Source organism: Heterodontus francisci, unplaced genomic scaffold (assembly GCF_036365525.1).
Source record: "Heterodontus francisci isolate sHetFra1 unplaced genomic scaffold, sHetFra1.hap1 HAP1_SCAFFOLD_454, whole genome shotgun sequence".
NCBI lineage: Eukaryota > Metazoa > Chordata > Chondrichthyes > Heterodontiformes > Heterodontidae > Heterodontus > Heterodontus francisci.
In genome coordinates, this window is record NW_027141363.1 from 1110064 (window position 1) to 1127141 (window position 17078).

The window sequence follows — 17078 nt, forward strand, 5'->3', positions numbered from 1 at the left end:
AGTTAACATCACATATGAGATAGAAGGACAAAAACAGATATGGACAGAGAGAGAGAGAGAGACAGGAGAGAGAGAGAGATACAGAGCCAGACACACACTGGTGGAGGGAACTGTCTGAACCCTTTTAGTCTCTGGTTTATTAGCTGTGATTTGTTTGTATTTGCGTGCTGCTGAGAGAGTGTCTGTGTAACCAAAGTCAATTCCTGGGTTCTTGCTGTGATATTTTCTTTAACAATGCCTTTTAATCAATTTTCTCTCTCTCTTGCCTTAGGAATTTTCACTCACACACACAGATTTTACATTCCATACTGATGTTAGTAAAACTGGCCAACAGAAGCTCAGTAACAATCCCCAGTGTCTGCCCAGTCCTGAGAGAGAGATATAGGGAGTGACAGAGAGAGAGAGAGAGAGAGACAGTGGAAGAGGGAATACAAAACAGCTTGTAGGAGAAACTTGACATTTATTTGTGTTCCACAGATTTTATTAAAAAGTTGCAAGGGACTAGACACTGCAAAAGCTGTCAGTGCACAACAACAAGAAGAAGCCTGAGAGACTTTAGAAGTGGGAGAAGGGGGGGGAGAAACTTTAAAATCCACACTGATGTCAGTTAAAAATCCCCAAACACAACCTCAGTATTAATCCCCATTATCTGCTCAGTCCTGTCTTGTGGGGTTTAGTGTCTAGGTTTTTAGGGGATGAGAGTGTTAGATCAGTCTTTCCAATTTTCAAACAGCAAGGAAAGAGTTAAAGGTTTTAAAGTGAACTAAGAGATAGCTGAAAGCAATTGCTGTGCTGGGATTAACATATGAAAGGACTGGAAGAGTCAGGAAGGTTCTGTCCTGGGATTAACATATCAATGGACAGGCTCTAGCAGGCAGAGAGATTGAGAGACAGCCCAGCAGTCTGTTTCAGTGTGAGGTGAGGGTGAGGGGGAGATCTCTCTCTCTCTCTCTCTCAATCTGCTTTATAAACTGTGATTTGATTCAGTTTGAATATTGCTGATGTCTCTGGAACTGAGAGAGGAAACCCTGGGCTCTTGCTGTGCGAATTCGTTTTAAAATGTCCTCGCTTTGGATTTAAAATGCAATGTGTTTTTTTTATTTTTGTTTCTCTCTCTTTCCTTCTTTGCCTGGAGGAATTTTCATGGTGAAAACTGCATGGTGAAGGTGGAAAGAGGGAAAGTTTGGCGATGAGCAATCCCTTGGACAGGACCTTCCTGCAGAGGGGACAGAGTGAGGCCTTGTCCACAGGCTGCAGCCCAGTGGCTCCACGTGAGTTGTGTCGCTTTGTATCAGCGGCCCAGCTTTCATTTTCCTCTCTGGGGCAGCGAGGAAATGAAACCTGGGCAAAGGTGAAGGTGTCTAAAGGCTTGTTTCAATTGCCCCAATAAAGCTGCTGTTTGTGGGCAGTGCCTTGAACCGGAGGCTGAAATGAAACGTTCAGCAGTCATTTTAACCTGAGAGTGAGTTGGGAGAGTGGATTTCTCTCTCTCTCTCTGAGTGGAGTGAGTGAGTGAGTGAGTGAGAGAGAGGCAGGAGAGTGAGAGAAACATGGATGGAATCAGAGGAGTGGAGGGAGTGAGTGAGGGAGGAAGGGAGGGGGGTAGCTGCCTGTTATCACACTGCTGCTTGTGGCATGTTACTGTTCACAAACAGCCTGCAGCTTTTCTAACATTGTAATAGTGACAAGCACTTTAAAAAATTAAAAAATTCAACAACAACCTCAGCAGGATAAACAGCAACAAATGCAAGAACAACTTCAACAGGGAAAACAGCAACAAAGTCAACAACAACTTCAGCAGGAGAAAAAAACAACAAATTCAACAACAACTTCAGCAGGATCTGCACGTTGTCTGTTCGTGGGATCTTGCCTTGTAGAAACTGGCTGCCACACTTGCTGCATTACAGCAGTGGCTGTACTTCGAAACAGTAGCAAAGAATATGGGAATAGCAAAACATATGAGATTAGCAAAACTGTGAGATCTTGGGCTTCATAAATAGAGGCACTGCCTACAAAATATGGGAAGTTATGCTGAATCTTTATAAAGCTCTAGTTAGGCCCCAACTGGAGTATTGAGTCCAGTTCTGGTCACCACACTTGAGGAAGGATGTAGTGTCCTTGCGAGGGTGCAGAGGAGATTTACTGGAATGGTTCCAGGGATGAGAGATTTTAGCGACATGGTTAGGTTGTTGAAGCTGTGGTTTGTTCTCCTTGGAGCAAAGGAAATTGAGGGCAGATTTGGTAGAAGTGTACAAAATGAAGAGAGGTTTAGGTAAAGTAGACAAAAGAAAAGCTGTTCCCATGAGCTGATGGTACAAGGACGAGGGGACACTGGTTCTTGTGCCCATGATCTCAAATCTGTGCCCCTCTGGTTACCGACCCACCTGTCACTGCAAACAGTGTCTCATTACTTACTCTATCAAAACCCCTCATGGTTCTGAACACCTCTATTGAATCTCCTCTTCACCTTCTCTGGAAAGAGGAAGACAGTCCTAACTCTTCCAAACTCTCCAAATAATCTACACCTCCACACATTGCACCCTTCAGGAGATTCCCGAACCTCTGGAATTGTTTGCACATTGCAAGTCATTGCTGTACATTCAATATTCTTCACAACTAAGGAGGAACAATGTGCTTTGCATTGAGAAACAAGAGGTTCTATTGGATGGTCATGCAGTGACGGCATCTCCGCACTTCAACACCAGAGGAGGCGCAGAGGGAGGGAGAGAGAGGTCTGCAGAGTGTGACAAGGGGGCTGAGATAGGAGGCTTCAAATTCCCACATCATGCTGTGTTCTGTTTACCTACACCTGCTGTTTCTGCTGCTCCCAGGTTACTGCTCCTATTTGGAGGGTAATTCGGGACCCGGTTAATCAGCTTTGAACATTAGCAATTCTTGCTGATATGAAAAGTTTCCAATCAGTTAAATCCTTCAGAGCTTTGGTTTTACTATTGATTTCGAGCAGATTCAGTTCTGTTCAGTGGACACCGAGCCTCCAGACATGCTCTGGTTCTTTGATGAATCACCTTCAATCCGTGTCCCATGTTTACTGACCCTTCTCCCACTGCAAACAGATTCTCCTTCTTTACTCTATCAAAACCCTTCCTGATTTTGAAGCTCCCTATCAAATCTCCTCTGAACCTTCTCTGCTGTCAGGAGTACAGTCCCAGTTTCTACATTACTAATACAGCTGTCCTATGATGGGGAAGGTTTATATAGAGAGGCCTGGCTTAACTATCCACTCACTGACCACCTGAAATGCTGATTGGTGAAATGAGTTCTCCCCCATGAGTTTCTACAGTCACTTCACATCACATATCTCTCTATAAAGTACACATTTGTCAACCGTTCCAATCTTTCTGAACATCCCCAAACATTGCAATAGATGGGACTTTGCAAGTCAATCTTGTGTAATTCTATTTTTCACACCCACACATCGGAAAGAACCATCTGCTTTGTTGGATACACAAGGAAGGTTGCCCTTGCAATGACGTCACTTCCGCACTGCATCACAAAAGCAGGCTGTGCACCAATAGGACTGCAGTGTGTGTGAGAGCTGGACCAAGCTGGAAGGTTGAAAGAAGGGTTCACATTCCTGCATCATGCTGTGTACTGTTTACCTCCATCTACTGTTTCTGCTGCTCCCAGGTTACTGCTCCTATTTGGAGGGAAATTCAGGCCCCAGTTAATCAGCTTTGAGACACAATTCCTGTTGATATCAAAGGGCTCCAATCAGTTAGAGATTTACTGGTTTGGTTTTGCTGTTGAGGACAAGTGTCGCTATTTAGCGCCACTGCAGTTATGCCCAGCGATTCTGGGAATCAGCACATGACCCCTGTGCTGGGGCATCATGCGGCTGATCGGCTGTGGTGTGCATCGTGAGCTTTACCATTAAATCTGTTTTCTGACTTTTCTTCCCCTCTTTACTTCCTTCAGATCATCTGTTTTAGTATATCACAAGTGTTGCTCAAACCAGTCACTATGAACGAGCAGACTTGGGGAAATCCAGTTGTCTATTTTGTGTGGAATGGTTATGATTTGAAAGTGGGAAATAATGTCCAGAGACTAAGTGTGAAAGGGGAAATCATTAACCAGTAAACAGAGGAATCATTAAGCAAAAAACACAAAAAAAAAGTTGGAAGTGGGAAATCATTAACCAGAAAGTGGAAAATAATGTCCAGAGACTAAGTGTGAAAGGGGAAATCATTAACCAAAAAACACAAAAAAAGTTCCGAGTGGGAAATCATTAACCAGAAAGTGGGAAATAATGTCCAGAGACTCAGTGTGAAAGGGGAAATCATTAACCAAAAAACACAAAAGAAAGTTGGAAGTGGGAAATCATTAACCAGAAAGTGGGAAATAATGTCCAGAGACTCAGTGTGAAAGGGGAAATCATTAACCAAAAAACACAAAAAAAGTTCCGAGTGGGAAATCATTAACCAGAAAGTGGAAAATAATGTCCAGAGACTAAGTGTGAAAGGGGAAATCATTAACCAAAAAACACAAAAAAAGTTCCGAGTGGGAAATCATTAACCAGAAAGTGGAAAATAATGTCCAGAGACTAAGTGTGAAAGGGGAAATCATCAACCAGTAAACAGAGGAATCATTAAGCAAAAAACACAAAAAAAATGTTGGAAGTGGGAAATCATTAACCAGAAAGTGGGAAATAATGTCCAGAGACTCAGTGTGAAAGGGGAAATCATTAAGCAAAAAACACAAAAAAAATGTTGGAAGTGGGAAATCATTAACCAGAAAGTGGGAAATAATGTCCAGAGACTAAGTGTGAAAGGGGAAATCATTAACCAAAAAACACAAAAAAAGTTCCGAGTGGGAAATCATTAACCAGAAAGTGGGAAATAATGTCCAGAGACTCAGTGTGAAAGGGGAAATCATTAACCAAAAAACACAAAAAAAGTTCCGAGTGGGAAATCATTAACCAGAAAGTGGGAAATAATGTCCAGAGACTCAGTGTGAAAGGGGAAATCATTAACCAAAAAACACAAAAGAAAGTTGGAAGTGGGAAATCATTAACCAGAAAGTGGGAAATAATGTCCAGAGACTCAGTGTGAAAGGGGAAATCATTAACCAAAAAACACAAAAAAAGTTCCGAGTGGGAAATCATTAACCAGAAAGTGGAAAATAATGTCCAGAGACTAAGTGTGAAAGGGGAAATCATCAACCAGTAAACAGAGGAATCATTAAGCAAAAAACACAAAAAAAATGTTGGAAGTGGGAAATCATTAACCAGAAAGTGGGAAATAATGTCCAGAGACTCAGTGTGAAAGGGGAAATCATTAAGCAAAAAACACAAAAAAAATGTTGGAAGTGGGAAATCATTAACCAGAAAGTGGGAAATAATGTCCAGAGACTCAGTGTGAAAGGAGAAATCATTAAGCAAAAAACACAAAAAAAATGTTGGAAGTGGGAAATCATTAACCAGAAAGTGGGAAATAATGTCCAGAGACTCAGTGTGAAAGGGGAAATCATTAACCAAAAAACACAAAAGAAAGTTGGAAGTGGGAAATCATTAACCAGAAAGTGGGAAATAATGTCCAGAGACTCAGTGTGAAAGGGGAAATCATTAACCAAAAAACACAAAAAAAGTTCCGAGTGGGAAATCATTAACCAGAAAGTGGGAAATAATGTCCAGAGACTCAGTGTGAAAGGGGAAATCATTAACCAAAAAACACAAAAGAAAGTTGGAAGTGGGAAATCATTAACCAGAAAGTGGGAAATAATGTCCAGAGACTCAGTGTGAAAGGGGAAATCATTAACCAAAAAACACAAAAAAAGTTCCGAGTGGGAAATCATTAACCAGAAAGTGGAAAATAATGTCCAGAGACTAAGTGTGAAAGGGGAAATCATTAACCAAAAAACACAAAAAAAGTTCCGAGTGGGAAATCATTAACCAGAAAGTGGAAAATAATGTCCAGAGACTAAGTGTGAAAGGGGAAATCATCAACCAGTAAACAGAGGAATCATTAAGCAAAAAACACAAAAAAAATGTTGGAAGTGGGAAATCATTAACCAGAAAGTGGGAAATAATGTCCAGAGACTCAGTGTGAAAGGGGAAATCATTAAGCAAAAAACACAAAAAAAATGTTGGAAGTGGGAAATCATTAACCAGAAAGTGGGAAATAATGTCCAGAGACTCAGTGTGAAAGGGGAAATCATTAACCAAAAAACACAAAAAAAGTTCCGAGTGGGAAATCATTAACCAGAAAGTGGGAAATAATGTCCAGAGACTAAGTGTGAAAGGGGAAATCATTAACCAAAAAACACAAAAAAAGTTCCGAGTGGGAAATCATTAACCAGAAAGTGGGAAATAATGTCCAGAGACTCAGTGTGAAAGGGGAAATCATCAACCAGTAAACAGAGGAATCATTAAGCAAAAAACACAAAAGAAAGTTCTGAGTGGGAAATCATTAACCAGAAAGTGGAAAATAATGTCCAGAGACTCAGTGTGAAAGGGGAAATCATTAACCAAAAAACACAAAAAAAGTTCCGAGTGGGAAATCATTAACCAGAAAGTGGGAAATAATGTCCAGAGACTCAGTGTGAAAGGGGAAATCATTAACCAAAAAACACAAAAGAAAGTTCCGAGTGGGAAATCATTAACCAAAAACCCGAAAATAATGTCCAGAGACTAAGTCCGAAAGGGCAAATGGTTAACCAGAAAATCCGTCCAATAATGTCCAGAGACCTCAGTGTGAAAGGGGAAATAATGAAGCAAATCAACCTTCCCCGGGCTGCCTATTAAAAGCGGCAAAACTCATTGGAAAGAACCGCAGTCAGAAGTTGAAGTGACAACTCATTAACCAAAAAAAAAAAGAAGAGAGTTGGAAGTGGGAAATCATTAACCAAAATGCAAATGCAGAAACTGGTTAATGATTTGTCCACATTTTACAATTGGTTTATGAGTTGTCACTACAACTTTTCACTGCGGTTGGTTACAATGAGTCTTGCCGGGCTTAATAGTCGGCGTTCGGGGCGTTTTTGCCGAGGAGGCCGTGTTTCCATGCACCTTTCCCGGCATGTTTTTGCAAGGTTGGGTCGGTGGTTCATTGATGGGTGTCCGGGTGTCCGGCCAGGGTCTGAGAGCCCATCCTGGGGAGGGTTGAGGCGGGGGAGAGGGAGAGGGAGAAGGAGAGCCTCCCCTCTTCCTCGGTACCTGTGTCTATGTGAGGACAGGGGCATCCGCCGCTGCTCGATCCAGGCCGGTCGGACGATCGGGATCCGCCCGGGGAGGGACTTTCAAATCTATCGGGTCGGACCACCAAATCCTGCGGGGATTCGGGATCCAATTCGCGGGTACGATCGGCACCTCGTCCCGCTGTCCGGTTCCCCCATTGACTACAATGGGTTTCATGGAGCCTGAGCTCAGACTCGGTTTTCTCCGCTATCTCGGACCTTCGGGATCCGCCCGGGAGGGACTTTCAAATCTATCGGGTCGGACCACCAAATCCTGCGGGGATTCGGGATCCAATTCGCGGGTACGATCGGCACCTCGTCCCGCTGACTACAACGGGAGTTAATATTTGTGTTTGAAATGATGGGTGAATCTGATAACAATTCTCTCTCCCCAGAAATGAAGTGAGATTGAGGGACTGGAGTAAAGGTCAGTAATAGTGCAATGTATTTTCCATGACTTAGTGACAAACTCTGTGTGGTTTTAAAGTTTACTCATTCACACCTGTGTGGTTTTAAAGTTTACTCATTCACACCGCTGTGTTCAAAGTTTACTCATTCACACCGGTGTGTTCAAAGTTTACTCATTCACACCGCTGTGTTTAAAGTTTACTCATTCACACCGGTGTGTTCAAAGTTTACTCATTCACACCGCTGTGTTCAAAGTTTACTCATTCACACCGCTGTGTTCAAAGTTTACTCATTCACACCGGTGTGTTTAAAGTTTACTCATTCACACCGCTGTGTTTAAAGTTTACTCATTCACACCGCTGTGTTTAAAGTTTACTCATTCACACCGCTGTGTTTAAAGTTTACTCATTCACACCGCTGTGTTCAAAGTTTACTCATTCACACTCCTCTTGCCCTGTGACGACCGCTGATAGTTTTTCCTGCCGGATTGTCGACTGAGCTTTCCTTTATTGGCCGATGTACAGAATATAAGAGCAGGGAGGTTATGCTCGAACTGTAGAAAGCTCTAGTTTGACCACGACATATAGGAGGAAAGATTGGAACAGGCTGGAATTGTTTTTTTTGGAACTGAGGCGAGATTTAATTGAAGTGTATAAAATGACGATGGGCTGAGATAGAGTGGATAGATAGGAAGGACCCATTTCCCTTCGCAGACAATTCAAGTAATTGGAAGAGAGATGAGGGCTAATTTTTTCACCCAGGTAGGGAACTGGAATTCACAGCCTGAAAGGGTGGTAGAAACCCTCATCGCGTATAAAAAAACACTCGGAAGGAATCATTTCTCCACGTCTACCCTGTCCCGTTGAACGCTCTCGAAGAACATACCGCACGGTTTAGAAACCGAGTAAAGCTCCGTTTAAATCCCGCCCTGCACATAAAATGGAGGGAGAATTCCCGCCCTGCACATAAAATGGAGGTAGAATCCCCCCTGCACATAAAATGGAGGTAGAATCCCCCCCTTCACGTAAAATGGAGGTAGAATCCCCCCCTGCACGTAAGATGGAGGGAGAATCCCCCCCTGCACGTAAAATGGAGGGAGAAATCCCGCCTGCACGTAAAATGGAGGGAGAACCCACCCCTGCACGTAAAATGGAGGGAGAACCCACCCCTGCACGTAAAATGGAGGGAGAACCCACCCCTGCACGTAAAATGGAGGGAGAACCCCCCCCCTGCACGTAAAATGGAGGGAGAATCCCCCCCTTCACGTAAAATGGAGGGAGAATCCTCCCCTTCACGTAAAATGGAGGGAGAATCCTCCCCTTCACGTAAAATGGAGGGAGAATCCTCCCCTTCACGTAAAATGGAGGGAGAATCCTCCCCTTCACGTAAAATGGAGGGAGAATCCTCCCCTTCACGTAAAATGGAGGGAGAATCCTCCCCTTCACGTAAAATGGAGGGAGAATCCTCCCCTTCACGTTAAATGGAGGGAGAATCCTCCACTTCACGTTAAATGGAGGGAGAATTCTCCCCTTCACGCAAAATGGAGGGAGAATTCCCCCCTGCACGTAAAATGGAGGGAGAATCCCCCCCTGCACGTAAAATGGAGGGAGAATCCCCCCCCTTCATGTAAAATGGAGGGAGAATCCCCCCTTCATGTAAAATGGAGGGAGAATCCCCCCTTCATGTAAAATGGAGGGAGAATCCCCCCTTCATGTAAAATGGAGGGAGAATCCCCCCTTCATGTAAAATGGAGGGAGAATCCCCCCTTCATGTAAAATGGATGGAGAATTCCCCTCTGCATGTAAAATGGAGGGAGAATTCCCCCCCCTTCATGTAAAATGGAGGGAGAACCCCCCCCCTTCACGTAAAATGGAGGGAGAACCCCCCCCCCTTCACGTAAAATGGAGGGAGAACCCCCCCCCTTCACGTAAAATGGAGGGAGAATCCTCCCCTTCACGTAAAATGGAGGGAGAATCCTCCCCTTCACGTAAAATGGAGGGAGAATCCTCCCCTTCACGTAAAATGGAGGGAGAATCCTCCCCTTCACGTAAAATGGAGGGAGAATCCTCCCCTTCACGTAAAATGGAGGGAGAATCCTCCCCTTCACGTAAAATGGAGGGAGAATCCTCCCCTTCACGTTAAATGGAGGGAGAATCCTCCCCTTCACGTTAAATGGAGGGAGAATTCTCCCCTTCACGTTAAATGGAGGGAGAATCCTCCCCTTCACGTTAAATGGAGGGAGAATTCTCCCCTTCACGCAAAATGGAGGGAGAATTCTCCCCTTCACGCAAAATGGAGGGAGAATTCCCCCCTGCACGCAAAATGGAGGGAGAATCCCCCCCTGCACGTAAAATGGAGGGAGAATCCCCCCCTGCACGTAAAATGGAGGGAGAATCCCCCCCTTCATGTAAAATGGAGGGAGAATCCCCCCCTTCATGTAAAATGGAGGGAGAATCCCCCCTTCATGTAAAATGGAGGGAGAATCCCCCCTTCATGTAAAATGGAGGGAGAATCCCCCCTTCATGTAAAATGGAGGGAGAATCCCCCCTTCATGTAAAATGGAGGGAGAATCCCCCCTTCATGTAAAATGGAGGGAGAATTCCCCTCTGCATGTAAAATGGAGGGAGAATTCCCCCCCCTTCATGTAAAATGGAGGGAGAATTCCCCCCCTTCATGTAAAATGGAGGGAGAATTCCCCCCTTCATGTAAAATGGAGGGAGAATTCCCCCCCTGCACGTAAAATGGAGGGAGAATTCCCCCCTGCACGTAAAATGGAGGGAAAATCCCCCCTTCATGTAAAATGGAGGTAGAATACCCCCCTGCACGTTAAATGGAGGGAGAATTCTCCCCTTCACGTAAAATGGAGGGAGAATCCCCCTCTACACATAAAATGGAGGGAGATACCTCTCTACGTATAAAATAGAGGGTGTTCCACCTGTACATATAAAATGGAGGGGATCCCACAGACACTTCACCCATTTTAAAACACTTTTTAAACATTTTTATACCAAAAACAGGGCCGAGTATCATATAAACAGAGGCATGGTCAAATACATTCTTAACTGGTGCATTGGGGTGAGGGGGAGAGAGAGACAGAGAGAGACAGTAAACTTTGAGGAGGACACAAATAGACTACAAAGGGAGATGGAGAGAGACCGACAAAGGGAGAGAGAGAAAAAGAGGGAGAAGGAGAGATGGAGGGAGAGAGAAATAGAGAGAAGCAGAAAAGGTGTGAGAGAGAGAGAGAGAGACAGACAGAATCATGGACAGAGGGGGAGAGAATCAGATAGGGAGAGAGACAGGGGGAGAATGAGATAGGAACAGAGAGAGATACAGAGACAGGGAGAGAGATACAGTGACTGACACGCACACACACACAGAGGTGGAGGTTGCTGTCTCAATCCTTTGATCCTTCGGTTTATAACTCTTATTTGTCTGGAATTGGGTGTTGCTGAGAGAGTGTTTGTGTAACCTTGGGCAATTCCTGGACTCCTGCTGTGCTGGAGTTGGCAGATTACACAGAGAGACAGACAGGCTGAGAGAGGGAGAGAGAGACACACACACAGACAGGCTGAGAGTGAGAGACACACACACAGACAGGCTGAGAGTGAGAGACACACACACAGGCAGGCTGAGAGTGAGAGAGAGACACACACACACAGGCAGGCTGAGAGTGAGAGAGAGACACACAGGCAGGCTGAGAGAGAGAGAGAGACACACACGCAGGCAGGCTGAGAGTGAGAGAGAGACACACAGGCAGGCTGAGAGAGAGAGAGAGACACACAGGCAGGCTGAGAGAGAGAGAGACACACACACACACACACACACAAACAGAGAGAGAGAGAGCAGGAAAGGACAGGGTAAACACATCCACGCTTCCCAGTCTCTGGCTCTGTGTCGAGGGATGTATTTGGAAGACGGGGAGTCACTGAGAGATTGTTTTATGTCAGTGTGTGAGAGAAAGAGCTCTGGGCTCTCGCTGTGTTTTATTTCTCTTCAAAAATGCTTTGCTGTGTTTGAATCAATTTTATTTCTCTTATTCCCAAGGAGAATCTTTTCGGACGATGCAGAGGGAGAATCTTTTGGCCGTGTGGAATTCTCAGACAAGGGAGGGAAAATAATAATAAATAGATATGTGTCATTGTCAAATTCATTTCTACATACAGAGCAGAAAACGGGGCTGATAGAAAAACAAAGTGCTGCAAATGCTCAGTATTTCGAACACACTTTTTATTTCACATTTCCAGTATCCGCACTATTTTGATTTGATGTTTTCCGGGGGGGGGGTCTGTGGATTTATTTTATCCACGAGGGAGGGGGTTGGAGTGTTTGCTCCCAAAGGGAATAGTTTGGGAAGAGCTGCTCCAGGACAGTCAATGTAATTCCCTACATTTCCCCCCCTCTCTCTCTCTCTCTCTCTATCTCTTGCTGCAACTTGTTCCCTGAACCTTCTTCCTAACTTGTGTTTCTTCACATCTTTAAATCCCTATCTCTGTATCTCTCAACATCCTTTCTATCTCTGCCTGTCTCCTTGTGACCCAGGGGGAGTGGGAATATTTCTATTTCCCTCTCTATTACTCGCTCTGTCTCTCCATGTTGGGTCCCTTTAAGAATCTGGTGCCGACCCCACCCGAAACCGGGGAATCTCGGCTGGCGCCTTTTCTCTGACCCTTGATCTCCAGACACGTGGGGAGAGGCAGCCAATCAGAGCTCACACTGACGCCCTGGCGGGAAGGAGACGTCATCGGCCGCCATGTTTGCGTGTCGTCATCAGCCGCCGTCGAACAGAGTCCGGGGGAACTATTTAAATGTGGGACTCTGTAAACGGGGGAACTATTTAAATGTGGGACTCTGTAAACGGGGGAACTATTTAAATGTGGGACTCTAAACGGGGGAACTATTTAAATGTGGGACTCTGTAAACGGGGGAAATATTTAAATGTGGGACTCTAAACGGGGGAACTATTAAAATGTGGGACTCTGTAAACGGGGGAACTATTTAAATGTGGGACTCTAAACGGGGGAACTATTTAAATGTGAATCTGTCCCTGGGGAAGTATTTAAATGTGACTCTGTTCCTGGGGAAGTATTTAAGTGTGACTCTGTAAACGGGGGAAGTATTTGAATGTGACTCTGTTCCTGGGGAAGTATTTAAGTGTGACTCTGTCAACGGGGGAAGTATTTGAATGTGACTCTGTTCCTGGGGAAATATTTAAATGTGACTCTGTTCCTGGGGAAGTATTTAAATGTGACTCTTCCGGGGGAAGTATTTAAATGTGACTCTGTTCCTGGGGAAGTATTTAAGTGTGACTCTGTAAACGGGGGAAGTATTTGAATGTGACTCTGTTCCTGGGGAAGTATTTAAGTGTGACTCTGTAAACGGGGGAAGTATTTAAATGTGGGACTCTGTAAACGGGGGAACTATTTAAATGTGGGACTCTAAACGGGGGAACTATTTAAATGTGGGACTCTGTAAACGGGGGAACTATTTAAATGTGACTCTGTTCCTGGGGAACTATTTAAATGTGACTCTGTTCCTGGGGAAGTATTTAAATGTGACTCTGTTCCTGGGGAAGTATTTAAGTGTGACTCTGTAAACGGGGGAAGTATTTGAATGTGACTCTGTTCCTGGGGAAGTATTTAAGTGTGACTCTGTAAACGGGGGAACTATTTAAAGGTGACTCTGTTCCTGGGGAAGTATTTAAATGTGACTCTGTTCCTGGGGAAGTATTTAAATGTGACTCTGTAAACGGGGGAACTATTTAAAGGTGACTCTGTTCCTGGGGAACTATTTAAATGTGACTCTGTTCCTGGGGAAGTATTTAAATGTGAATCTGTCCCTGGGGAAGTATTTAAATGTGACTCTGTTCCTGGGGAAGTATTTAAGTGTGACTCTGTAAACGGGGGAAGTATTTGAATGTGACTCTGTTCCTGGGGAAATATTTAAATGTGACTCTTCCGGGGGAAGTATTTAAATGTGACTCTGTTCCTGGGGAAGTATTTAAGTGTGACTCTGTAAACGGGGGAAGTATTTGAATGTGACTCTGTTCCTGGGGAAGTATTTAAGTGTGACTCTGTAAACGGGGGAAGTATTTGAATGTGACTCTGTTCCTGGGGAAATATTTAAATGTGACTCTGTTCCTGGGGAAGTATTTAAATGTGACTCTTCTGGGGGAAGTATTTAAATGTGACTCTGTTCCTGGGGAAGTATTTAAATGTGACTCTTCCGGGGGAAGTATTTAAATGTGACTCTTCCGGGGGAAGTATTTAAATGTGACTCTGTTCCTGGGGAAGTATTTAAATGTGACTCTGTTCCTGGGGAAGTATTTAAATGTAACTCTGTTCCTGGGGGGGTCTTCAAATTAAAACATAAACACAGATTCATTTCCCTCCTCCTCCTCCTCCTCTTGTCTGACTGTCTCAGGGTTTTTTTTGCATATTGTTCCATTCTCCACTTCTTCCATGTGTCTGAAGTCTTTGAAGTTTGTCAGACATTGGTAAACTACTTCATGTGGTGTTCTGTAAATAACTTCCATTCTGTGGATCTGCAAGGGACACAATTCAAATTCTCACCTTATTGCATCAACCAAAAGCTACAGGTCCATTCAAACACCCCCTATTTCCTGTCTCTGCAAAGATAGCTCACACTTCCCCAATGCAGGAATGTCTGAATGGAAACAGCTTTGGACACATTTCCCAACACGTTTGCTAAAACTTTTCACGATGAAGCTCGATTCAACTGACAAGACTCCAAGCCCCAAATTGAATCTTCCCGATATAAAAAAAGTGACGCAAATGAAATCCCAGATCTCTCTGTCCCTGCAGAGTGGATTTCTTTCCCTCTCTGAGTGAGAGGAACAGGAGGGAGAGAGACGCAGGAGACTGAGGGAATCAGAGGGGAGAGGAGGGATAGCTGGCTGTTATCACACTGCTGCTTTTGGGATCTTGCTGTGTACAAACAGCCTGCACAATTTTGCTACATGACAACAATGAGCACACTTTAAAATTCAGCTTCCTGAGGGTCTGAGTGTGGATTCCTTAGTGTTTTTACAAGAATTTTGTGAATCTGAGGGTGAAATGAAACATACGGCAGCCATTTTAACTTGAGAGTCAGTTCACAGAGTGGATTTCTCTCTCTGAGTGAGAGGAACAGGAGGGAGAGAGATGCAGGAGAGTGAGGAAATCAGAGGGGGAGAAGAGGGATAGCTGGCTGTTATCACACTGCTGCTTGTGGGATCTTGCTGTGTACAAATGCCCTGCACATTTCCTACATGACAACAATGAGAACACTTTAAAATTCTGCCTCCTGAGGGACTGAGTGTGGATTCCTTGGTGTTTTTAACAACAATTTTGGAAATCTGAGGGTGAAATGAAACATCCGGCAGCCATTTTAGCTTGAGAGTCAGTTCGCAGAGTGGATTTCTCTCACTGAGTGAGAGGAACAGGAGGGAGAGAGATGCAGGAGAGTGAGGGAATCAGAATGGGAGAGGAGGGATAGCTGGCTGTTATCACACTGCTGCTTGTGGGATCTTGCCCTGCACATTTCCTACATGACAAACAATGAGGACACTTTAAAATTCATCTTCCTGAGGGACTGAGTGTGGATTCCTTGGTGTTTTTATAAGAATTCTCTGAATCTGAGGGTGAAATGAAACATACGGCAGCCATTTTAACTTGAGAGTCAGTTCGCAGAGTGGATTTCTCTCTCTGAGTGAGAGGAAAAGGAGGGAGAGAGATGCAGGAGAGTGAGTGAATCAGAGGGGGAGAGGAGGGATAGCTGGCTGTTATCACACTGCTGCTTGTGGGATCTTGCTGTGTACAAATGCCCTGAACATTTCCTACATGACAACAATGAGAACACTTTAAAATTCAGCTTCCAGAGGGTCTGAGTGTGGATTCCTTGGTGTTTTTACAAGATTTCTCTGAATCTGAGGGTGAAATGAAACATACGGCAGCCATTTTAGCTTGAGAGTCAGTTCGCAGAGTGGATTTCTCTCTGAGTGAGAGGAACAGGAGGGAGAGAGATGCAGGAGAGTGAGGGCGTCAGAGGGGGAGAGTAGGAATAGCTGGCTGTTATCACACTGCTGCTGGTGGGATCTTGCTGTGTACAAATAGCCTGAACAATTTCCCTACATGACAACAATGAAAACTCTTTAAAATTCAGCTTCCTGAGGGTCTGAGTGTAGATTCCTGGGTGTTTTTAACAAGAATTTTGTGAATCTGAGGGTGAAATGAAACATATGGCAGCCATTTTAGCTTGAGAGTCGGTTCGCAGAGTGGATTTCTCTCTCTCTCTGAGTGAGAGGGACAGGCAGGAGAGTGAGGGAATCAGAGGGGGAGAGGAGGGATAGCTGGCTGTTATCATTTTACTTCTTTTGGGATCTTGCTGTGTACAAATAGCCTGAACAATTTTCCTACATGACAACAATGAGAACACTTTAAAATTCAGCTTCCTGAGGGTCTGAGTGTAGATTCCTTGGTGTTTTTAACAACAAATTTGTAAATCTGAGGGTGAAATGAAACTTACGGCAGCCATTTTAGCTTGAGAGTCAGTTCGCAGAGTGGATTTCTCTCTGAGTGAGAGGAACAGGAGGGAGAGTGATGCAGGAGAGTGAGGGAATCAGAAGGGGAGAGGAGGGATTGCTGGCTGTTATCATTTTGCTTCTTTTGGGATCTTGCTGTGTACAAATAGCCTGCACAGTTTCCCTACATGACAACAATGAGAACACTTTAAAATTCAGCTTCCTGAGGGTCTGAGTGTGGATTCCTTGGTGTTTTTAACAACACATTTGTAAATCTGAGGGTGAAATGAAACATACGGCAGCCATTTTAGCTTGAGAGTCATTTCGCAGAGTGGATTTCTCTCTCTGAGTGAGAGGAACAGGAGGGAGAGAGACGCAGGAGAGTGAGGGAATCAGAGGGGGAGAGGAGGGATAGCTGGCTGTTATCACACTGCTGCTTTTGGGATCTTGCTGTGTACAAATCCCTGCACAATTTCCTACATGACAACAATGACAACACTTTAAAATTCAGCTTCCTGAGGGTTTGAGTGTGGATTCCTGGGTGTTTTTAAAAGAATTCTCTGAATCTGAGGGTGAAATGAAACATACGGCAGCCATTTTAGCTTGAGAGTCAGTTCGCAGAGTGGATTTCTCTCTCTCTCTGAGTGAGAGGGACGGGCAGGAGAGTGAGGGAATCAGAGGGGGAGAGGAGGGATAGCTGGCTGTTATCACACTGCTGCTTTTGGGATCTTGCTGTGTACAAATGCCCTGAACATTTCCTACATGACAACAATGAGAACACTTTAAAATTCAGCTTCCTGAGGGTCTGAGTGTGGATTCCTTGGTGTTTTTAACAACAAATTTGTAAATCTGAGGGTGAAATGAAACATATGGCAGCCATTTTAGCTTGAGAGTCAGTTCGCAGAGTGGATTTCTCTCTCTGAGTGAGAGGAACAGGAGGGAGAGATACGCAGGAGAG

At 44.4% G+C, this 17078-nt stretch overlaps 1 long non-coding RNA gene across 1 annotated transcript; it reads left to right on the forward strand.

Annotated features, from left to right (window-relative positions):
* Positions 1 to 948: 948 nt before the first annotated feature.
* Positions 949 to 13971, forward strand: LOC137362978 (uncharacterized). Its single transcript, XR_010972735.1, has 3 exons — positions 949 to 1271; positions 7587 to 7618; positions 11647 to 13971. It is a non-coding gene; the product is annotated as an uncharacterized lncRNA (long non-coding RNA).
* The last annotated feature ends 3107 nt before the right edge of the window (positions 13972 to 17078 follow it).